The sequence below is a fragment of the Periplaneta americana genome, chromosome 8 (genome assembly GCF_040183065.1).
Source record: "Periplaneta americana isolate PAMFEO1 chromosome 8, P.americana_PAMFEO1_priV1, whole genome shotgun sequence".
Taxonomy (NCBI): Eukaryota; Metazoa; Arthropoda; class Insecta; order Blattodea; family Blattidae; genus Periplaneta; species Periplaneta americana.
In genome coordinates this window covers 125030174-125056613 of record NC_091124.1, presented here as the reverse complement: position 1 = coordinate 125056613, position 26440 = coordinate 125030174, and the positions used below count along the sequence as shown (strand labels likewise).

Sequence of the window (26440 nt, the reverse complement as noted above, 5' to 3'; positions counted from 1 at the left end):
CTGATTGACACGCAGGGTTGGTTTTGCGTAAAACTACGTAATTTGTTGTTAAAACAAATTAATTTAAGTACACTTAAATGCCATCTATCTGGGCCGGGATCGAATCTGCAACCTCAGGCACAGAAGTCCAGCTCTACCGATTGCGCCATCCAGGCCGACTATATTCAAACTATACCATAAAATATTGTAAATGTAAAAAGTATGTTAAATAATTTTGAATATTATGTCTATAAGGAGAGAAAGAAAGACATATTTGAATTATTATACATCTTGATCACACACTTTTAACACATTATATAACAATAGCTATAATTATAATAACAACTTTCATGCGTTAAAATGAAAAGTACGTAATTTACCACTTAGTTTTCATTGTTACATACTCGTATATCAATATAATAAAGCTTTTTTTCAATCTTTATGGCTTAACACATTAAACAAAACCAAGTTACATATCACTGTTTTGTATATTACACTAGCTTGAAGGCACCCGGCGTTGCCCGGGTTGTCCTTTTTTTGCTTCTTTTTTAAATTGAACTGGTTGTTAGACTTTTCGGAAATCTCAGAAACTCAACTATAGACAACCAAAATGAATTGTCTTTAATAATCTTTACGTGAATTAATGAACTTCTTAGCCAAAGGCCTGAAAGGATTAACTCAATTAAAAAAAACTGCAGATCAGGCAACGAAAGAAAACATTTCATCACGTGCCTTACTTTCAAATGATTGGTTTTTAATTTGTATGTATATATAATGTGTTTATTTATTTATTTATTTATTCATTAATTCATTCATTATGGCGTAGTTAAGGCCTTTAGGCCTTCTCTTCCACATCACCAGAAATACAAACAAAATAATAAAAAAAGTCAAACTATAAATAAAGTAAAACCAAACGAACATATGTATAGGTTACAGTCACACAAACTTTAAATGAATTAGCATTGTCTTGAAGTTCAGTAAAACAAAAACATCCCTCAGTCCCTATAGGCCCTCTTAGCATTGTAGCAATGTTCTACAGATCTTTCATTTTATCTTTGTCCGTCAGTGACTGTTAAATTTCAAGTGACTTATCTTAGTCATGGGAATCAACGTATTTAAAAGCGCTACAACCTTTCTGTGTCTTTCCCGTAGATAAAAGGCGGTCAGAGCGTGGTGCCGACCACACCACCTCATTCTAGTACCGAGGTCATGGAAAGCATGGGGCTCTACCTCCATGCCCTCCAAGTGCCTTCATGATATGTTACGGGGATACCTTTACCTTTTTACAACCTTTCTGTAGTCTCCTTTTCTCCCCCGCAAATGTGACTTCGTACGAGGTAGAGATAATATAAGATTTGTACATTGATCTGAAGCTGTGCATTTCACGTAATTTCATGTCTGTGTGTCCGATAAACAGGGAATTCCCTTGTTTCCAGTCTGAACCAGTTGAGGTGTCATCGAGAGCCAAGATTTATCTCTCTATCGGTGGTACCAAAGAATCGCTATATTTTATGTATATGTATATGTATAATTTAATTTATATTGAAAGATTTTTTACCCCTTGACCGCTATACGCATATTTTTTAAATGTGACTTGAGAAACTATCTCACAAATTCAGAACATACATTAATTCTTATTTTATACACATCCCTGAATGGCTGTATCTTGGATTCTATGTGCGATATCAAGAAAATGCATTGATTAATGCTTAATATAGTACTTTGCGTACAAAGATATACATAAATAGTACTGAATTTTTGCATATTTGTTAATATTTTATGTAAATGACACTGTCCTAGAAGATTAATAAATGCCCCATTTAATGGGTTTATGATGAAGCCAATAGAATCATGCAGACTGATTCAGTTTTTAAACTTACATGAACTTTCTATTTTATATGTACTAAAATATAAGTTGCAAAAATGATGATAGTTTGTTATATAGTGTTTTGTATACACGACATAGAAGTATCACTAAATGTTGAACCAAGATTGTTCACGTGTGGTCAAATGTTCGATGAAACGATGGGTTGGGTAAGTTGTTTTACAACAGTCATATAATTACAATAATAATGCTCAAAATCGTAATCTGAAAACAAATATTTGACGTTATTCTAAATGAAGAAAGGCTAGTTGGCTTTAGGGTTGTTATTTTTATATCAATACTGACATATTGGTGATCGCAGCTGAATGTAGGTACCTGTTCGTGCTTTTGTATGCAACTAACCAGATGTTACGTTAATATCACTACATCCGCGTAGTGATATTAAATGTTATGGTAGAAAGATGGGGAACTATATTTTATTAAATCACAGAGAGTATAAAAGGTTATGATTTTGAATCAGATTTTCGTTTATTATAGTACCTACCACGTTCTAAATATTGTTTATTTATGTAGAATTCTTCGGTGCTGTTTATTAATTTATTGTCTGAACAAGATTTTAGGATTTTAAAAGTGTCTTCGCTGTGTCCTAGTTCATGACCAGTTTCCATCAAATATGTAGCATATTTTGATTTCTTACAGTTATGTTTAAAATCAAATTTTCTTGATATTATACATAGGCTAGCATACAAGATACAGCCATTCAGGCATGTTAATAATGATTCTTCGCGATACGTTTTAATGTAGCCTACATGTGTTCAAGTCCATTTCAACAAGTTCATTTGTGCATACCATAATATATTTACTTCATAATTTTGTTATGTACCATGATAAACAGTTTTGCACACTATTATATACTTGATTTTAGACACAAGATATTTTAATATTGTTTTTACTTGATGATCCCCTTTGGAAGGTGGAAACGTTCGTACAAATGTAACATACAAAAGTGTGATATGTAACTTGGTTTTGTTTAATGTTTTAAGCCATAAAGATTGAAAAAAGCTTTAATATATTGATGTATGTAACAATAGGATCGGTTTACCCGATTATAAAAAAATGAATTGTAAATATCTTAGCTTTCAGTTTAACACATGAAAGTTGTTATTTATTGTAACTATATTCTTAAGCTTCAATTTATTATTATTATTATTATTATTATTATTATTACTATTAAAATAGTTTCCTTAAACAGGAATTGCCTAGAAGACAACCTATACTATTTACAAAATAAATTCGAGTATTACATATTATATGGGGTAGTTCTGTTATGAATAGTAAAGCAACGAAAGCGAGAGAGAGATACATTGTAAAAATAACAATTTCTTAACAACGCAAAACTTCTGTTGTCAGGAACACTTGTTCGTGTACTGTCAACAGTAAAATACTTAACATATCGATTAATACTCTACAGGCCTGAGTTCGGTTCTCTTTAGCTCCGGTATTGTTCGTAAAAAAATAAAGTGTATATGAGGCATATTTTATCCAATTATTTTGAATTTTTATACAATTACTATACCTCCATTGCTCCATTCCTATTCTTAATACCATAGTACCATCATCACTGAATATTCTTTAAAGTTTAAAATGGTTATTAAATAAAAAATTACAATTAAAATACCATTACCACGCTATCGTCTCTGAACAGACTGCAGTTTGAAAGCTGCGTTATATGTTGTCTGAAGAAGACTTACAATTATAATTACCAGCTCATCTTCTCTCTATAGTCCCTGTAGTTTAATGGGAGATCAACTAATTGCCATGTTATCTTCTTAGAATGCCATCATATGTTGAAGGTTTACGAATAGTTTGCACGCTTTTTAGTTCCTGCACGTCAGAAGGCGGAGTAGTACTCGAAGCTATTTCATCGATTTCTGAAAGCCGTTTCGGGCGCATGCGTTGTTGCAACATTGTTATCGCCATCGCCTCTTCTTCAATGAACACTCGTGAGTCTCCCTCTAGGTAGTCCGTTTCAGTTCACTGCAGCGTTTTCACTTCACGGGCATCTGCACGTCTTCACAGCTGGTAAGTCCCTTTCAATCAATTTTGCTTCACAGGTTCACCACACATGTCTGACTACAACTACGGCTTCCATCACTGCTAAAAAGATACGTTTGAATGCTTTAAAACAGTGTTGCACAAGGTTTAAAAGACTTATTGCACTGTTTCAGCGTATTAGATGCAGTATGAATGTAGCCTACATATTTTAGACTACTGTATTTTTTTCATAATTAAATATTGCACTTTTTGACAGCTTTTTGAATATTTGAAGTAAATGAGCTAATAAATTAGTTATTATTTTCATTGTTGCTCGATTTATTTTAATAACTGTTTATTTTGACACGAACATAACGATGTCTTAAACACATATTTATATACATATATACAAATATATATTATGTATTATATATGTAGTAAATTAGCAATTTTCTCTTTAGCTTCTGTTTAGAAAAGTTTCTTTGTTATAATTTTAAATTTAATTCCACTATTTTCAATTATTTATTTATTCAATTTGCATTTCTGGAATTATTGCCAAATCAGCGTCCTTTTCTGCAGAAATGTTGTGATAATATAGGCCATGTACAAAATCAGATGAAATAGGTGTCATTCACTCCGTAATAATATGACAAATTCATAATAATAATTCTTCTAAAGTTCTGTTGGGAATTGTTTTAAGCTTATTTATAAGTCAAACGTAATAAATAAAAATGTAGTCGTTTCCATGTTTTTGTTTTTCAAATTAAATATTTCAGATTTTTACGAAGCTACCATATGTTAAGATTATTAAACATATTACATAGTTGATTTTCTGAATTATATAGACATTACTACACACTGAAATTCTTGTATGTATCCTTTATTTTACCCTAGTCTCTGAAGATATCGTTTTTTTTCTTTCGTTTTTGAAAATTTCCTCATATAATCGGGTACTGGTACTAAAACAGATTAAAGACGTCATATCTTGCTTTTCCTTTTCACATGAAGAAATGTATAAATATAAAAATACTGGACTTTATAATTTGTATAACATATTTCAAATAAATTAAAGTAAAAGTAAATATTCAATACATAGGGAAAGGTATTTGTTCACAGCTGCCATATGCTTCCGTCTTAAAAAAACTTTAATTCTAGTTCCATGATCGCGAATGTGGTCAAAATATTTCAAAATCAAAGTCGAAATGAAATACAAATTCTACAGTACAATTTTATAGATTTCGACACGTAATTTATTAACCTGTACAAAATAAAGTACATTTTTAGATTAAACGTTGCGCGTCAACGTATTGATCCGAAGGGGTAATAAATTAATGTATCGATTAATGGGTTCCACTCAAGCTAAATGTAGCGACACACGCGTTGTCTTCAGCCTACTCGCGAGAGGAATTATTTCGACGATGGACCCATTCAGACGCACGCAATGACGTCATCGCAAAGGATCAATAATTTTATATGTCTGTATATTTTGACTCCGATATATGAACGACACTTCACCAGGTTCTAATACGATCCTTACCAAGAGTTCAGGCCCAGGAAGGTCCTATGAAATTTGTTATTTCCAAAGCATCAATAAGCAAACCATTAGCTTCCCACACTGGAGACTAAAGTTCAAATCGCTTTGACTCCAAAAGGAATTTGTCGTGAACAAGGACGGTAACATGATTTCACTATTTCTTCAGAATTCAGGAACGTTCTTGTCGTCGGTGCAGTATCGAAGGAAAACTGTCTTTCAGTAGATCAACAGAAAGGGAACTCTTTGCAAATGTTCTACGTAGCAGTGTCACCGAGTATTTGGTGTGGCACTATACAAGCTAATGAGGAAGGAGCGGAACAGATTTTCTCTGGATATTCATCATGTCATCAATTTCAATCATCATTTAATAAAAACGAGCGAAAACAATGAGACTGGATGATACAAAAACAGACCAATATGACTGACTGACTGATTTACAGACTCACACCGTTACTCCCTCATACGTTGACATAAGAAAAGTATAAAATTGGTGCTTTGTATATAAGAATCAATCCTAAGTAAACACGTGGAAATTGAACTGTGGACGGTACAGGTCGTTCTATTAGGACTGAAATACAGCCTGTAACATTTAAATTCAAACCTCTTTACGAGTAGTGTTTCAACTGAAATTTTAATTATGTAATATTGTCTTTTAGCTACAGAGACCATTTTGGGACAATAAAATAGTTATCAAATTTGCGTCCGTTCCTTAATTTTCATCTAGAAGCACAGAGACCATTGAAAGAGGATGATGCGACAATATTTTAATTATATTTATTTTGTTAACTGTTTTTATGCTGTAGACCAGAGATGCGATGCTTACTATTAATTCTGAGCGCGGGCTTTTTTAAAGTTAAAAAATTTATCGTGTCTTTCTATTTAGACTGATCTCCAAAGTTAATTAATTTTTATTCTCATAACTATTTTCAAGATTTTGAGCAAATACGAATTAAAATTTTTGAAAACTTTGAAGCAAGGAGCCTTTTTAGTGATGTCAATATAAAATATATTTAAAAAATATAATTTCAAAACTATTAGACTTAATTACACCAAATTGTGTACAGATTATATAGTAGGCCTATTGTAGATCTCTTTATATAATTTAAATTTCACAAATTTTGCCCGAAAATTGTGGAAGTTTTAAAAATCATACGTATCCCCTTAAATGATTGACCCCAAAATTTACGATGGGTCTTCAATAGCATAATTTAATCAGTTTGTTTTTTCCTGTTACTTGCATCTCACAAATCACTCTAAGAAAACTCATTACATAATCACGACTGGAGAGTAAGGACTACATTTTCACAATCACACAATCAATATACCCTATTTCAACCAATATTGTCCTTATTGTTTTTATAATAAATGCTCAAAAGTACTTAGAGATCACACATGTCCAGCAGGTAAACTCTATTAGTTTCTCCTAACCAATGAAGTGAAGTATATACATAATAAATAATTGCTTTTATCGAGAAAATGGTTTACAAACAATCAACTTTTCCTATTTCTCTTTTTGTTCTTAAAACCCCTTTCCTTTGCGATTTGTTTATATATGTACATGTATATTAAGTAATTGAATAATTAGCCCTATTACATAGCCAGAAAATTAGTAACGCAAGTCATTGTAATAATTGCTGCCTCTATTCGATGTATATGCATGTACATCCCTGATGTCTACGTTACGACGCTTTGTAGTGGATGCGCTATGCGCTCGTGATCAACGTCGAGCTCTTCTACCGTGATTGGGAGCTAATGTCGTCTCATCCCTGCTGTTTACAAAGTTTCCAATTTTTGTAATACATACACACACACACACACACATGCCTACACATTCATAGTGTTCTATCAAATGGCAGGTTTTTCACTGCAAACCCAGCATTCTCCAGTCTTTCCTGTTTTCTGCCTTCCCCTTAGTCTCACATATGATCCATACATCTTAATGTTGTCTATCAACTGATATATTCTGCCACGAACTCTTCTCCCATTCACCATTCCTTCCAGTGCATCCTTCACTAGGCAGTTTCTTCTCAGCCAGTGACCTCTAGCAATTCCTTTTTCTCTTTCTGTTCAGTTTCAGTATTATTCTTTGTTCACCCACTCTTCTAAAACACAGCTTCGTTTCTTATTCTGTTTGTCCATTTCGCACACTTCACCTTCTCCATATCCACATTTCAAATGCATCTAGTCGCTTCTCTTCACTTCGTCGTAAGGTCCATGTTTCTGCCCCTACACTTCACACAAAGAACTTAACTAGTCTCTTCCTTAATTATGTTTCCAGAGATCCACACAAGATGCTCCTTTTTCTATTAAAAGCTTTCTTTGCCACTGCTCTCCTTCTGACTTCCTGGTAGCAGCTCATGTCATCCCTTAGCATCATCTCTTCTGTTAACAACGCCATATCATCAGGAAATCTGATGCACTTTCTTTTTCTTCCTCCTACTATCACTCCTCCCGTGTTTTGGAAATAGTTCTTCACTAAATCCTCCAAGTAGATGTTGAACAGGGTAGGTGATAAATATCCTTGACGTACTCCTCTGCCAATTTCGCTTCCTTCTGACATTTGTTCTCCTATCCTGACTTTGACTTGTTTCATAAAAGTTACTGAATAGCCTCCTCTCTTTCAAATTCACACAAATTTTCTTTAGGATCCCCATCAGTTCATTCCAATCCATTCTGTCAAAAACCTTTTCTAAATCCATAAATACTATATACACTTCTTTTTTCTTCTCGAGATATCTTTCGCCGATTGTCCATAGTAGTCCAATTGCATCTCTCGTACCTTTTCCCTTCCTGAAGCCAAACTACTCTTCTTCCAACTGTTCCTCCATCTTAGAATATAAACTTTGATTCAGTATTCGCAGAAGAATCTTCGCCGAGTGTGATATCAGGCTGATAGTCCTGAAGTCGTTATATTTCTTGACATTATTTTTCTTCGCTATTAGGAGCAACACTGTCTCCGTAAACTTTTCAGGCCAGTCACCTACATTTAGTTGCATAATGAGAGAATTTCCTTCTTCTGTCCACCCAAGCATTTCACTAATTCAATGGGGATTCCATCAACTCCTGTTGCTTTCCCATTATTAATTTCCCTAAGAGCTCGTTCAACTTCTTCCCTTAAAATTGAAAATCCTTTTTCGCCTTCTGATACTGCTGCTTCATCTTCTGTAGTTAATTCATCTGGAGAAATAAGTACCGGTACGTAAGCGTAATCCAGTGTGAAAATTATAAAATTACAATTTGTATATGCCATACATTTTCGATGATGATTTTAGCCTGTAAATGCAGGATATACCAGGTGATTCACGAGGAAAGATAAAAAAAATTGAGATGTAAATTCTGAAGTCATTGAGTCAAGAAGTTCAAATGAATATGGGTCCATTTTCGAACGGTTACAGAGATATGGCTCTTTGATTTCACAAAAACTTCTGGGATTCCATTGTACTAACTCGCATTTAGAGATAGATAACGGAGTCCACACCTGTGGAGTAACGGTCAGCGCGTCTGGGCACGAAACCAGGTGGCCCGGGTTCGAATCCCGGTCGGGGCAAGTTACCTGGTTGAGTTTTTTTTGCGGGGTTTTCCCTCAACCCAATACGAGCAAATGCTGGGTAACTTTCGGTGCTGGACCCCGGACTCATTTCACCGGTATTATCACCTTCATTTCATTCAGACGCTAAATAACCTAGATGTTGATACAGCGTCGTAAAATAACCCAATAAATAAAAAATAAAATAGATAACGGACAAATTTAAAGTTTATATTGACGTATGCATACATACCTAATATTTTAGACGTTTGGTCGATGTTTTCGCACATTTTCGAAAGTACCTTCTGCTTCAATGCACTGTGCGCTCGGGCGTGAATCGCGTTCGTCGCTCGGGAGAGTTGCTCGTGGCTCTTCTTTATGCGACGTGCAGCATCCGAAATACGGTATATTAGCGTCTCTCTCATTTCTACCTTCCTTTGGTATACCAAGTCTTTCATCCAACCCCGTAGACAGTAAATATTTTTCGATCTGGTACCCTTCTGTTCGGAAAGCGACGTTCATATTCAGTGACAGCACGCAAGGTACTTCCATCGCACAAACCATAAACATACACAATATCGGCGTATTCTGCACTCGAAAATTTATAAGGCATATTGAAAAAGACAACTTAACACTTTTGATAACTGTACCTGTATAACTACTGTACTGTAGGTAGCTGACTGAACTACTTTGAACTAATAAAAGATAGTGTATTTGTGTTACGTGCGGGTTCTGTGTCATTACATCAGACAAGGGCAGGCGATTGGACATTTGTAATATAATGAGGAAAATGAACTTAAGTTACTCCACATCGCTCCAATATTATGTCATTCATTGCGATCCGTGATCTTGTCTCACGTCAGCAGCATATGGTAACGTCTGATTCACATTGGGGCGAGACGTTTTACCAAAAAAATGCATCTAGCTCCGCCATCGTTCGAAAACGGACTTATGTTCATATGAATTTTTTTACTCAAAATGGCCTAAGAAATCGTAAATTTTTTACCTTTTCTTGTGAATCACTCTGTATAATTTGTAGAAGAGTGGAATTATAACTAACAGCGTACCAGAAAGTAAATTAATTAATTTTCTGGCTGATTATATGCTCCATGTCTTTACTGTTACTTCTGGAATTTATACTCCTAACTTCCATAATATAATTATTAAGGACTGTGTTACAACATGAGTTTCAAATTCCATATCGATCGTCTCATAAAAAATTACAAAATTCAAAATGTACTACAACAATATGTTTAATTACTTTAATATGGTGAAAATTGAGTGATAATACTATCTATATTATAAGAATTAATGTTCGTATAATGAATTATTGAACGATACAAAAGTGATTTCACATTATTCATTCGTGAACAGCCTTCGCTTTAGACTCTATTCGATATTCAGATTATTATGATGCAAAATATAATAAATCTTTCCAGTCGTCTATACATTCCCTTTTGCATTTATAGTAGCACTAAAGATGGTCAGTAATTTCTGCATTCAGAGGAAGAGAATGTTAGACAGCAAACGAAATCATGCAGAATTCCTTTATTTTTTAAATTTAAAACTATGCGCTACAAAAGTAATCGACATGAAACAGTTGGAAACAATCAGCGAAGTCCTGTGAATGTGATAGTATCTAGATGTAAGCCTTACATTTAAAGGAGTTCTAGAATTTGGAAGATGTTGTAAGTTTTGAATAACCGTTTATAATATTTTTTTTTCTTTTAATAACAGAGTTCGTTTAACTCGCTTTGGTATAATAGATGAAAGCTTTAGTTTTACTGGTGACTTCACTTCCCTGAAGCCTCGGACATAGTTCGTTATCGATCTTGTACATTTGCATGTCTGTAAGCGTTGATTTTATCGTGGAATGAATACCATATTCATTTTAGCCATGACTCTAGAACGCGGCGTCCAGTATATAGGCCTACTGTAGAACAACGGTTAGAGAGTCGACTTTCCATGACTCAGATTCAAAACTCAGAGTGCAAGTGATTTTGTTTGATAAAGACTGTATTCTGACATGTTTCCTCGAAATAACTCCTATTTTTCTCTCACGGATCCGTTTCCCCTTTATTGGCTATAATTTAGACTTAAAGAACAAAATAGATGACAAACTCGCACTATCACTATCATGTGTTAAAGGAACTGAAGATTGAATGCAGGTGCAACAACCATCCAAAAGAGACGCTCATAAGCACGGTAGAGCTATATAGCAATAAGACAGACATACATACACACTATAGAGAAATTCCACTATCCAAAAAACGATATTACCATGGTAGTCTTTGTGTCCTGTTCTGCTACTGCTACTGCTACTACTACTGCTACTCATACTGCTGCTACTACTGCTACTACTACTACTACTACTACTGCTGCTATTACTACTGCTACCACTACTGCTACCACTACTACTGCTGCTGCTGCTACTACTGCTGCTGCTACTACTGCTGCTACTGCTACTAATACTGCTACTACTGCTGCTACTACTACTGCTGCTACTACTGCTGCTATTACTGCTACTGCTGCTACTACTGCTGCTATTACTGCTACTGCTATTACTACTGCTACTGCCGCTGCTACTACCACTGCTGCTACTACTGCTGTTGCTACTGCTACTGCTGCTGCTAATACTACTGCTGCTACAGCTGCTACTACTGCTACTACTACTACTACTACTACTACTACTAATACTACGACTGCGACTGCTACTGTTACTACTACTACTGCTACTACTACTGCTGCGACTGTTACTACTACTGTTACTACTGCTACTTTTACTACTGCTGCGACTGTTACTACTACTGTTACTACTGCTACTTTTACTACTGCTACGACTGCGACTGCTACTACTACTGTTACTACTACTACTGCTACGACTGCGACTGCTACTACTACTGTTACTACTACTACTGCTACGACTGCGACTGCTACTACTACTGCTACTGCTACTGCTACTACTACTGCTACTTCTACTACTGCTACGACTGCGACTGCTACTACTACTGTTACTACTACTGCTACGACTGCGACTGCTACTACTACTGTTACTACTACTGCTACTACTACTGTTACTATTACTACTGCTACGACTGCGACTGCTACTGCTACTGTTACTGCTACTGCTACTACCACTGCTGCTACTACTACTACTACTGTTACTACTGCTACTACCACTACTACTGCTACTACCACTACTACGACTGCTGCTACTACTACTACTACTACTACTGTTACTACTACTACGACTGCTAGTGCTACTACTGCTACTACAACTACTGCTACTACAACTACTGCTACTGCTGCTACTACTACTATTACTGCTACTACTACTGCTACTATTATAACTACTGCTACTACTACTACTGCTACTACTACTGCTACGACTGCGACTGCTACTACTACTGTTACTATACAACTACTACTGCTACTGCTGCTGCTACTACTACTACGATTGCGACTTCTGCTTCTACTACTGCTACTGCTATTGCTACTGCTGGTACTACTACTACTACTACTACTGCTATTGCTACTGCTACCATCACCACCACCACCACTACTACTACTACTACTACTACTGCTACTGCGACTGCTGCTACTACTACTACTGCTACCATCACTACTACTACTGCTACTACTGCTGCTACTACTGCTACTGCTGCTGCTACTACTACTATTACTGCTACTGCTACCATCACCACCACCAGCACTACTACTACTACTACTACTACTACTACTACTACTACTACTAAGATAAACCAGTTGACAATGATTATTGCAGGAATGTTGACAGAACGCCGCCATATATATATATATGTATATATATATATATATATATATATATATATATATATATATATATCAGAGAGGCGTATTTGACTCTGTATTCTTAAAGACGTCAGTGTAATTTAGAGCTAGCGTCGCCACATTACAGCTATCAGCTATGCGGTTTTTTACGTCTCTGTACTTTATTACGGTTCTACTCAACTATGGTAAGAATATCTTTGTGTCGTTAGTGTTCATTTTCATTTTAATTCTGTATTTTTATCGTTAAGATTTTGTTGTTTTAGTTTATCTGAATTGCATTGTTAACGGTTTGTTGCTCTGTTTGTAATTTTTCTGTATTTATCCTTTAAGCTCAATCATAATTTATTTCATCTGTAATCTGCACCGTTAGTGCCATTTTCTCTTTCATTTTGTCAATGTTTGTAAGCGATATTAATTGAAGAGTCCACTGCAAGAATGGTGGATGTCACTTTCTTGTCGAAAATGAACCAAGACTGTCAATGCATAGCTTAAGACATATAGAATGTACATAGAGAGTTATATGGCATTAACACTGATAGTCATTGTCCAGTAATGACCGGAAAATCACAGTTAAGCTTTGAGCGCTAAGCATTTCAAACTTTCAATTGCTTCACCTGCAAAATGTATTCCAAATGACATCCATCATTCTTGCAGTGGACTCTTCAATTGTTTCTTGTACAGTATATCTGTACGAAGTATTCCATTTCACACTTCGTCATTCATCCTCATGCTCTTCTTTATGGCTGAATCCGATAAAGAATATTTCTGTGTATTTGGGAGCACGTTTTGCTCTCACAGACCCACTAATGAAAGACACATTTAATATTCAGGGATGAAAAATGATGCCTATGTATCTGTATTTGTCTCTCTTTATTAAAATGGTTTAACACTTTATGTGCACGCCTCAGCTTTAAACAGACATAATTAGTTTGCAGTACAATACATGTTTAATTAGTGTTTTAAAACACGTATTGTCATTTTCATGCTGGTTTAAGAGTAATAGTATCGAGCTTCTAACTTATGCAAGAGGATTTTCCGCTCACGCATTCGAAGAATGAGGAAAAGCTAGCGAGCATTCGCATAGTTACGTAACTATTAAATTTGATGCATCTCTGTCCACTAGCTCGGCGTTTTGTAGGCATATAGTAAAATAATGTGACTGGTGCTCCGAGACTGTACTTGAACCAGGGTTCGAATCCAACTCGAACTGATTAGTAGATTGGGCTTTTCAGATGTTTTTCCCAACTGTAATATAAATTTGTGGTAATTCCATCGCGAATCGAGGTATTCATCTCGCCAAAATATCATCTCGATATTATCAATTCCATCGATGTTAGATGACTTTGGAGTTAATGTAACTTCGTTAACCTACACTAATAATATATCTGTAAGCGAACATTTTCTGGTAATTTTCGCTTTTCCAAAAATAATTGGTGTTAATACGAGTATGTATAATTAATCATCCTGAGATCAAAAATCGCTTTTTTGAAATTTTTGTTTTGTCTGTCTGGATGTTTGTTACCTTTTCACGCGATAATGGCTGAACAGATTTCAATGAAAATTGGAATATAGGTTAAGTTCGTTGTAACTTAGATTTTAGGCTATATGACATTTAAAATACTGTACTTAAAAGGAGAATTATAAGGGGGCCTGAATTAAATAAATCGAAATATCTCGCTTATTATTGACTTTTGTGATAAATGTTGCATAACAAAAGTTTCTTTAAGAATGATTTCCGATAAGTTTTACTCTATGCAAAATTTTGATAGTACTGATATTTAAGGACATACAAGAGTTTTAAAATAACAATACAATACATTTTCACTGCCGGCGCCGCCTCAGATTATATCGTCGTTGTTCCTGCAATAACTCTTATGTGCAAAATATAACATTTTTCAGTAGGAAGAAAAACACATTTATTCATTCTATGAGAGTGGTACATAAGAGAATTCTTTCTTACATATTCGAAAGAAAGAAACATAAATACATATAGGAGATTAAGTTATTTAATAGACCAAAAATTTGAAAATCGATAAATAGGTCATATAGGAGTTATTGCAGGAACAACGACAATGGCTATAATGAAATAAAAACAAATGACTCCGTCTATTGAAGGCGGTCTTGACGTTTATCAATATTAATATGTACAGAGAATATCGGTGTGTTTGTATGAAGTAATCTCAGAAGCTAATTAACCGATTTGGATAATTCCTTTACTATTTGAAATTTGTAGTTTCTCTAGATGGATGTAATGCTTCATATGAGGACTGAGGTAAGATGAAAATACATCTTTACGCACAGAAAACTTGATATTCTGACGAAATAGTGTATAACTTGATTATTGCAACTTTGTTTGGTCCATATAAAATATTCTAATTTTATACACTTAAGTTTCTTTTTTTCCACAGAACATAATAGTATTTTTAAGTGTTTTGTCCTAAGATGGGTATTTTTACTGACCAAAAATACAGCATATAATAAATAAGTATTTTACCATAGAGCTCACTCGAGCTGAGTTATTTTAAAAGGTATCACGAAATGGCGTTCCTGCCCTCATAATTTACTCATATTCGTTTGCTGTGTTTCTTAAAATAATATTTATGTACCACATTAATTTTCATTTTCTTTATTTACATAAACAATGATGCACAAATGAGCGAGCTGGCTCAGACGGTAGAATTTGAGACTCGCATTCGGTAAGTAACGGTTTCAAATTCTATGGCCGACCAATCTGACTGAAGTTTTTCATGTTTCCCTTAGTCATAAAGGCAAATGTCAGATTGGAAATTTACATGTCATGATTCATCACCGCCTCAGTTACCAATAAGGTAAACATTAATCAAAATCTATAATCAGTTACGTGAACACAAGCCATCTACAACACACTACAGAAACAGGAACTCAACAAGAGTAAAAACGACCTACTGGCATAGACACACATTCTAAACTCGCGACATGACCACATATATTAAAGCGTGTCTAAATAAACTTAGCAAAGAAAAAAAGATGCACAGTAAGGTGAACATAAAAATTATCTTCGTACACAATCCACTCTATATTGACATTAATTTGGAGTGATTTATTAAAGGATGCAGTGAAGACTAATTTAGAAAAATGTTAAACGAATTATCCTTGCACCAAATACGGATGTTCTCTGAACCAAATAATCATATTTTAATTATTTGGATGTAATAATAATTAGGAAACATGTTAAAGGAATTATCCTTGCAGGAAATGAGTGCTCTCTGGTCCAAAATGATCGTATTTTAATTATTTAAATACAATTTCAATTATGTAACATATTGAACGATTTATCCTTCTATCAAACACGGATGTTCCCTGGACCAAATGTAATATTTTAATTACAGTATGTAATTACTTTATATTTATTTCTAAGAAGTGCAGCGAAGCGCACGGGTATGGCTAGTAACCAAATAAATCTCTATTATTTCTGAGAATTACGTGAGTACCTTGGAGAGCCTTCGGATTAGCGTACAGTGATCATTTATAATACAGCAAGTTCAATGTCTGCTTAGTGATCACAGTTTCTCTTTGGCATGACACGTTGTCCAGTCTTGGTCTAAATTATCGGTTGAATGGTTGCAGTACCTTTGTGCATTATGAAGGATAACAATGTAAGAAAGAAATAAAAGTATTATTTTCAATTTTATTTGTTGACTATATATATATATTAGTGTTGGTATTATCGCGAAAGAGCAATGGATACGTATGTATAATTGTCCAATATCACACAAACTCGTAGATTTAGGACATAAGCAGCATACATTTTGATGGGTCACTAATGATCCACAGGACAGATATCATAGCAGTACATTATACAAGCATTCAAAATATCTATATATATATATATATATATATATATATATATATATATATATATATATAATTTGAACTGGTAATGGAAATTACGGGAAAACGGCTGGACGGATTTTAATAAATGACCCCTCATTTTGAAGCTTGGATCTCAAAGTTTTTTCGGAAAAATAGTAGTTCTCAGTGAAATGTCAATTTTTAAACATAATTTTCCTATCTTCCAAAATCCATCTGTCGTCAGTCTTGAGAACTAGCTAATAGCATTCACGGCCGACTTGATATTCCCTTCGCTTTTTTGTAAAGGAGAAGCGAAGCGAGCATCAAGTCGGCAGTGTTGCATTTCAGAATAAAACAAAATGCATACTACAGTAAACAATATTACACGAAGGCCATGATCTGCAAGAATGCTGACATATTTAGAGCTCAAATTAAATTGGTTATTAAAAAATTAACTCACTAAAAATAATGTATAGGTTCGATTCTGTGGTGTGTAATTTTCTGGGTACAGCTGTGTATTGAATCTTAAAAACTACAAAACTTGAGGTGGTTTGATGACATTATTACCATTAGAAATGAAATATTATTGTAGTTAATGCCATGATGTGACTGTTTTTCATTAATATGCTATATTGATGATACGAAAGTGAAACTTTTGGGGTTATATAAGTAGATGTAGAGAATAACTTAAATTATATTTTGATTTCTATATTTTACTGAGTGGCGGCTATATAGTATATGTTACTGAAAGCTATAAAACTTACGTAAGATAATAATATTATTAAAAATCAAATATTTTTATAATTATTAATCAAGTTGGGTTGGGTCTTTTTCATATATTTAATGGTGGTGTGGTGTAGATATTTATATGCGTGGTTCTCTTCAGTATTGGCTGGAGAGAGAGTATCTTTCATTGTTATGGAAGCAAATAACTTTCCGAATGTCTGGTATTCTTCATTGAAAATAAATCTGAAAAATGTTTATTTGAACGTCTAATGAACTTAGTTTGCAGCATTTTCTGCACAAGCCCTAGTTACGCTATATTATGACGCTATATTATGAAACTATCAGCAGTCTGTTGTGGTTATAATAATACTATGCTTTCTGCAAATCTGGTTTCGATTCTTTGGTAGTTTAGTTATACGACCAGTTGGTTTTGCAAAGTTCTTCTTCAGTTACAACGTGAAAATAATTATTTCTATGGTAGATTATCGGCTGTTCTCTTCTCATATTTATTGAATAGAGACATTTTCTTCACACTTAGATAGTTTTCTTTTATTATGTATGCTATTCTTTATTTTACAATGCATGGTAAAAGTTGATAACAAATGACATACTTGAACTGAACGAAGTAACTGCAGGCTCTTGCTTTGGCTGCAGCAGAGTATCGTTTCACTTTATGGAGAGATTCAATCTCATACTCTTTGGACATAATAATAACAACAGAGTAGAATTCTCCAACCTGATGGCATATGAAAATATAACTCTTTCATGGGAGGAGTAGGTCAACTAATCTCCAATATCGCTGCTTACAGAGTATCAATATGAGGCCGGCAATGTTATATCCCCCATTTTATTTTTGGAACCTCGATGTGTTCGTGAATAATTCTTGTCTCTTATCAAGATCTTACAATTCTAGCATCACCACTTTGAACTTCAGAAGAAATATTGCCACGGCATTGCTCATGAAATATGGGATGCCTTCAGCTCGACCAGAACCATCAATAAGCTGCTGGTAGTTTCTTATTCCCTGTTCGTCGACACCAAACAGGTCACATGATTGTTTTGGGTCAAGTGCATACAATTTGTGAAAAGTGCAAAATTAAGACTGCAAAAGCCTTCAGGAAATGTCAAGCTCTCCTTCGTGAGAAATGTTTTGTTACTTTCCACGACTAAAATGTGAGCTTGCTTTGTGTTTCAATTCGTTGCTCTTTTGAGTAATTCATATCTTGCTTAGCAAAATAGCTTCATGCTTATAACTAACAGTGGATGCGGGATGACTTAAGGAAAAGTGAAGTTGTTTCGTATCGGAGTATATGGCACGTGCCGCATCGTCCGTCTTTTGTGTGCCTGGCGAGTACAGCAGCGTACAAAACGAAGGAACCCCGGTCTGTTCATAGTAACATTGTAACGCAATGTGTGCAGTTGTGTTATCCTGCTCAAGCATTTAGCACGTGTGCTGATGCATTCATAATGGCAAAACGTTAAATTCACTGAGAGATACGAAATGCAATTAAGAAGTATGAGAGTGACATTTTATGTATTAACGAAGACAATATTGTGTGTAATGTATGTAAAATTGAAATAAAAACCAGAACAACTCAGGCTATAGAGAAACATTGCAACAGTACATCGCACAGGAAGTGCATTGAAATGAAATCTGAGGAACCATCTACATCATCATCATCATCATCATTTAGTTGTGCGGGTCTAACGACACGAGGAACATGATGCTCAACACAAATATTCCTCTAAAGAAATTGAGTGATCCCCATTTTAGAGGTTTTCTTCAGAAATTCTCTCGATACAAAAACTGTTCAAGCGATAGGCGAAGACGATTCAGCTTCGACAACTTACGAGAATATATCGTCGTTTACTGCGACGCTGGTAATTGCATCAATGATGACGAGGACTGAACCTTGCAAGGTATGTACTACAGTACGTTATTTTTCTTTTCCTTCTGACTGTACGGAGATACAGTAGCATGTTGACGTCGTCTGTTTACGTTTAAAACCTGTTGAGCCAATGGTCTGAATGGAAAAAATGCAACATACAGTAAATGTGCACCTACATTCAACGATAAGTCATCCCGCATCAACTGTCTAATTATAACTAGTTTGATTGCTAGTTTTCATAGAGCCCAGAAACTAAACACACTAGAACAATACGAAACATACAGACACACAAAAACACATCCAAATTAAATTCTCAACACACAACTCAATTTCAGAACACACACTCTTTGACTCCACATTACGCTACACAAACACACCCTCACAGGAAACATAAACAAAAGGCGCCAAGACCAACAACAACCAGTTCTGAAGATGGCCAATAGCACGCTGAAACATGTTAACGAGGTAAAGTAATATTTAACACAAGGAAGTCAAATAATATGATTTCCGAAATACAATTAGTAACGATTGCTTAAGTAAAGAATTATTTTGTGTCTCCCTAATATGTTTTCGCGGGATATCAGCCGAGTTAAGATTTTGGAATGCTCCAAGCTTTCGACTGCTATCTCTGCAGCCATCTTCAGGGAAGTGATGTCCGAACAGAAAAGAGATAGCAGTCGAAAGCTTGGAGCATTCCAAAATCTTAACTCGGCTGATATCCCGCGAAAACATATTAGCGAACCAACGCCGAGAAAGCCTCAAATCATACATATTTTGTGTCTGTTAAATAAATCGTGTTTCAATTAAATAGTTGGAACTAAAAAATCGGTTTTATTTGCAATAATTTCCACCTTCAGTACAGAACATTTTGTAACACTAGAGAAAATTCACAAAGGATTAGGGAAAACACAGGAATTTTACTTGAAGCAAGTAAGGAGATAGGTTTGGAAGTAAATCCCGAAAAGACAAAGGATATGATTATGTCTGGTGATGAGAATATTATACGAAATGGAAATATAAAAATTGGAAATATATCTTATGAAGAAGTGGAAAAATTCAAATACTTCGGAGCAAGAGTAACAAATATAAATGATACTCGGGAGGAAATTAAACACAGAATAAATATGGGAAATAGGTGTTATTATTCGGTTGAGAGGCTTTTATCATCCAGTCTGCTGTCAAAAAATCTGGAAGTCAGAATTTATAAAACAGTTATATTACCGGTTGTTCTTTATGGTTGTGAAACTTGGACTCTCACTTTGAGAGAGAACATAGGTTAAGGGTGTTTGAGAATAAGGTTCTTAGGAACATATTTGGGGCTAAGAGGGATGAAGTTATAGGAGAATGGAGAAAGTTACACAACACAGAACTGCACGTATTGTATTCTTCACTTGATATAATTAGGAACATTAAATCCAGAAGTTTGAGATGGGCAGGGCATGTAGCACGTATGGGCGAATCCAGAAATGCATATAGTGTGTCAGTTGGGAGGCCGGAGGGAAATAGAGTTTGGGAAGGCCGAGACGTAGATGGGAAGATAATATTAGAATGGATTTGAGGAGGTGGAATATGATGGTAGAGAATGGATTAATCTTGCTCAGGATAGCGACCAAAGGCGGGCTTATGTGAGGGCGGCAATGAATCTTCGGGTTCCTTAAAAGCCAGTAAGTAAGTAAGTGATATCATATCTGTCTAGCGGGTCGTTAACGGCCCAGCCTCAAAAGGCGACTTATGCTTGAGATATAATTATTAAAATTCTTGTTTCGCATCACTTCTTAGGTTCTTATGAAGAAGGTATGTGAAATTATAAAGGAAATTGAAGGAAAATGTTCCGGGCAGATATTGGTTAAAGGAAATATAATAAAATTCTACACAGTGTCAGACGCAAATCGTTCATAAATTGTTTTGGCCATCACGCAAAAACACGACCAGTGGTGGATACACAGTACTTTTTGTCGTTGAAATTTCTCTAGGTCGTAGAGCTTGTCTTTTAGTTTAAGTAACGAGTGAGAACAGCTGAAATAATAAGTAGACATTGGAGCGGTGGACTACTTAGTGATACATTAATTCACACGTCTGAGTAAAAAAACAAATATTTATAATACGCGGATCTCTTCAGGATAGTTCATGGCTCTTAGCTACATTGGTGTGTTCGTATAAATGTTTTGACGTCTGAGAGGATTCGACATTCGGTCCCTCCTTTCGTACTTTTTAATTTCGAACTTCGATTTCAGGTGTTTCTAGAATATTTTAATTAGTGCTACTTTAAAATATAAATACGCAATCCATCGCAACATCATATGAAGCAGAATATTCCACTGCAATATCCATAGAAGCTCGAATTCTACCGTCGCACAGTGTGCAATATTCCCAATCTAGCTGGACAAAATTAATTTCTCACTTTCCTTTGGTCAGATTTCGATGAAACTTTATATTCGAGTTTATATCAACCATATAAAGATGTGTTTCAATTTTGATTTAAATCGGGTGATTAAATCAACCCTTTCGCATAAGGGTAGGAACGATATATTTGTTTTTAATGAACATATTACACTGAAAATACGTTCTTGCTATGAAATATTTGTCCAATGTAGAATTTAATGTTTAATGGGAAAATGATATTTATAAGTTCCCTTAAATAAGAGTGAAAATATTATTTACTTTTCCACAGGATACATTGTAGACCTAATTAAAATTAATATGTGTATTAAATATTGAAATATTTGAAGTGTTGTAACAGGACAGAATATATTTTGAACCACTTCAGTTAAAGAAATAATTGATTTCAATTTATTTATTTATTTTGACCCAATGCCAGGGACATTAATATTTGAATTACATATTTAACTGAAAGTTAATTTACATATCATACCATTATCCTCAGTTTCATAATTTCTTGTAGTGAATTATCTAAGTTTTACTTCACTCAAAGTGATATGGCAAAATAAATAATACACTTTATAACACAAATGTGCGAAATGATTTGAATTTACAACAATTTCTTTAAACAAAAGATTTGTTTTAAATCGGTCATATTATTTTATGTCGTAATGAAGAGTGTATATACAATTGAGACAATAGATCTGCTGTTATTTGTCTACAATAAAAATTATAACACTAATAAAAATATAGGTTAATTTACAGGCGTGCTTTATTCACTATCCGTTTCACTGAAAATATCGCAGGCAGTTTTCTTCATGAAGAAATAAGGGGATCAGATGACACCAGCAACACTGATAAAGATCTTGATTTGTAGATATTCTTGACTTCTTTCTGGTATGTCCTTCCCTAAACTTTCTCAAATCTTTGTTCCTTGCTTCTTGTGCCTCTTCAGAAAGTTGTCTAATGGGTAATATGCAAGATTTTATTATTTCTGTGCTGTGAATTAAAATTTTGTGAACTGTTACCGGCATGAAATACCAGGGATATAATTCCATATATTGTTTTTCTTTCTGCTGTGTATAATCTGAATGCTTCTAAATTTATATCGTAACCACTTGCTATTGTTTCCAAAATCACACAGAATCGTCGTATAAGTTCTTCTTTAATTCGAGTAATATCACCACTTTGTTTTGAATTTCTGAAGAATCTTCTTGCAGTATTACCATCATTACTGGTGCCACTACCTGGTTGAGGTTTGTCAACTATGGATCCATATCAGTTCTGAATTTTTCTTGTATTACTTCTTTCTTTCGTTACATACGGATTTCTCCACCGTTTGTTGAGGTTGGTTAAAAATGTGTCCAATGTATTTTTAATCTGAACTTCAATGTCATGTGAACAATTTTGTAGGTCTAAAACGCTCACACAGTGATTAAAAATTTCCTCATTTCGTGATTCTTTACTGCTTAGCCAAACATGGAATAGTTGCCGCCGCGTTACCGTGTGCGCCGCCACTGAAAACAATTAATTGCTGATAAATGCGCAAGAACGCGCAAACTTTGAAACAAGGATTCTACACTCTAAATGTTGTTTTATTAAATACTAAAAGAATTGTCGTAACCGGACGTGACCGGAGATACTAAAACTTCAATTATATTTGGAGAACTTGAAAAAATATATTTTTTTCAATTGTAATATTTAAACCCTATTGTAAGAAGAATAATAATTTACAAACTAAAAATTGGAGTATAATTAGTAAGAACATACCTGTCTGAACAGATTCCATGTCTCAGAATACAAATAATAACTATCAGCTGGCACTTTTTCGCCCACACAGTAAGCTACTTTGCCTACGACTGAACCGGAGCGAGAAATGCAAGGAAGAACTCAGTGTTCCCACCCTTCTAAAAATAGCTTGCTCCTGATAAAACAGTAAATGCTATCCGTCACAACATTCTCCAAACATTAAAGAACATGAATTCATATTCATCTATGCCAAACTAAACGAGTCGAAATTTGATTTTTGTCCACCTAGATTGGGAAAATTGCACACTGTGCGTCGGTAACCTTTCACGGTTCGAATATCTGAAGTTCGTAATAGCAAAAGTGAAAGATAGCGAGAGAAAAATTAAATATAAGATGTTCCAGCATGCAAACTGCATCGACATCGTCCAACTCCATGCGGGTTGCTATCGATCTCGTATGTCTTAGACCATATGGTCTGACACAATCTGAATTAAACTTTTCTCTTGGTCTACCCTGATTTTGACGTATTCATGGTAGTGTCACTAGGCGTGACATGTTAGAATATATTGAAATAAATTTATTAATAAGTAGTGTTAAAATTCTGCGCTGTCTGTTCTTTACAGATACGTTGCGTATACTGAATGAAACAAATAAAAAACATTAACATGATGGATTGTATAACTTTTGTATTAAGAAAACGATCTTACAGGAACTATAGGAAGAGCAAATGACTGGATAAAACATTATCCACAACTGGAATAAACGTTGGAAAGGAGATAGAAAATAAATAATTAACATAACAGATTGACAGTATGTGTTTAATAAAAAAATATCATACGAAGGCTAAAATTCGTAACATTCACATGATGATGTCAGTGAACGTTATACCGACCCCTGGTTCCGTCTACTAAATCATTAATTACCTCCCACATGTCTCGACTGTTATTTGGGCTGCCTAAGCAAAACTGAAGGGCTTAAGTGAGACACCATGTATAAGCTGAGAAAGTCGAGTTTCTATATTTCTTTGAACTGAAATGGTCATAGTGTCGTAACTACGTTAAAATTACTGCAGATTTATGAATTTTCGAAAAGGAATTTCTTTGACACATGGATTAAATAAAACTGTAGTTCTTTTAGCTACTGTGTAACATGTGCAATAAGAAGTAGATTATGTTCCACTTACCTGTATGACACCGACTTTATTATTCGGCCTCTTCTTCAATCTTGCTTGCTTCTATTTAATCTGTATTTTATTCTTAAGTTTGTTAGTGTAAGACTTCCAAGTGGGAAAATCATTGTATCTCGGGCTAGAAACGCGATTTGTGTAAACGTCAATAAAGTCTATAAATTCCAACTAATTGTGCGAATTCTTTCAGAAAGTGTTTAATACGCGTGTTTACACAGTATTATATCACTCGTTTCGATTTTTGACTCAAACAAAAATTTTATAAAAATTTAATTTTTTTGCGAGATTTTAAGTTTTATAAACATGAATAAAAATTACAAATCCCACCGGATTTTTCTAATTTCTTAAAAAATCTTGAATTCGAGTGTGTGCACGCATATCTATAAAAAATTTCATGGTCGCATGCAGGGAAACATAAGTTTGTTAGTGAAAGTTTTCCAAGTGGGAAAATCGGTGTATCTCGGGCTAAAAATGCGATTTGTATAAACGTTAATAAAACCTATAAATTCCAACCAATTGTGCTAATTCTTTCAGAAAGTGTTTACAACGCGTGTTTACACAGTATTCTATCACTCGTTTCGATTTTCGACTCAAACAAAAATTTTCTAAAAATTGATTTTTTTTGCGAGGTTTTAAGCTACCGTATATAAACATGAATAAAATTACAAATCCCATCGGGTTGTTCTAGTTTATTAAAAATGTTAAATTTGAGTGTGTGCACACATATCTATCAAAAGTTTCATGTCGCATGCAGAGAAACTTAATGTGTCTAAATTCGTAATTGTCAGCGTCAATTAAGACTGAACGTATAGATGAATTAATGGAAAAATGTCGATAAGTGTACTAGTACTTGTCAAAGTGGTAGTCCTAATAATATTTATATGATGACGAATAAGACATGATACAATGTACCTAATGAACATATCTGCACTCTGCTGTGCAAATATTTTAATAGAAAAGAAACGGAAAATTTCAAAATATGCCCCACTGGTAGAGGAGGTTAACAGAATTTTGAAACAGAAACAACTAATAATAATCTCTATAGATGTCATCTCAGTTGCACCAGTGCATTAGTAGGCATACTGTTGGATAACTCCACGACTTGTGGAAGCGGTCGTAATAAATACATTAAAAAATGCAGTTAAAAATATTAGCCTTTGAAAGTGAACGGTTATTGCAGAGGGTTTTATACTCCAAACCATGGAAAAGAATTATTCTTCCTGCTGACAATGAAATCCGACTTAGGAGAAATTTATAAACAGAAACGTTGTCACTTGAGTCGAACCGGATGAATAATAATAATAATAATAATAATAATAATAATAATAATAGTAACTAATTTTTTATTTGGCCCTTTTCAAAAGTGACTTTATCAACCTGTTCCTTTACAATAGAAATGCAATTAGGAAAGGGTGAGTTTATAGGCAACACGACGTTACATCGATATACAGTAAGTAAATATGAGCTATAGAAGGAAAGGAGATTGCACGATGATATATTTAAAATTACTTACGAAAGAATATTAATGTAGCAGAGAAAAACTGGCGTCCAAGCTCGCTATTTCAATAAACATTACGTCGAACTGGAGCACGTCCACAACTTTTTCATTTAGATAGAGTAGCGTTGCGTAGAGCGGCGAACATTAAAACAGTTTTCAATCAAATTTATTTCCGTTATAAAATCCGAATCATTCTTTCACGCGAATTGTACCGCGGCATACCAACTAGTATTGGGTTCGTTTGAAAGTCCGCCGAGGTCGCAGTGGACGTAATAAGGTAGAAAACAGCTTTCAGGCAGTGATAATTCTTCTCTGCCTTTTGTATGTTCCTTCTACACTGATCACACAAGTCGTACAAAAATTGGATCACAGATACTTTTCAAAATTAAGTTTTTTTTTTCTTCCAAATATTTATAAAATCATGAGGAGTAATGTTGACTTAAACTCGATACCACATACTCCTAAGAATCATAG

General features: G+C 34.5%; 1 protein-coding gene across 1 annotated transcript in view; it reads left to right on the top strand.

The window, feature by feature from the left end:
* Window positions 1-3714: 3714 nt before the first annotated feature.
* The window catches only part of LOC138705025 (protein CIP2A homolog), a 720063-nt gene continuing 697337 nt past the window's right edge, over window positions 3715-26440 (top strand). Inside the window, exon 1 of the mRNA XM_069833567.1 lies at window positions 3715-3886. The gene's annotated coding sequence lies outside the window, so the exon portion shown is untranslated. The remainder of the gene's footprint in view (window positions 3887-26440) is intronic.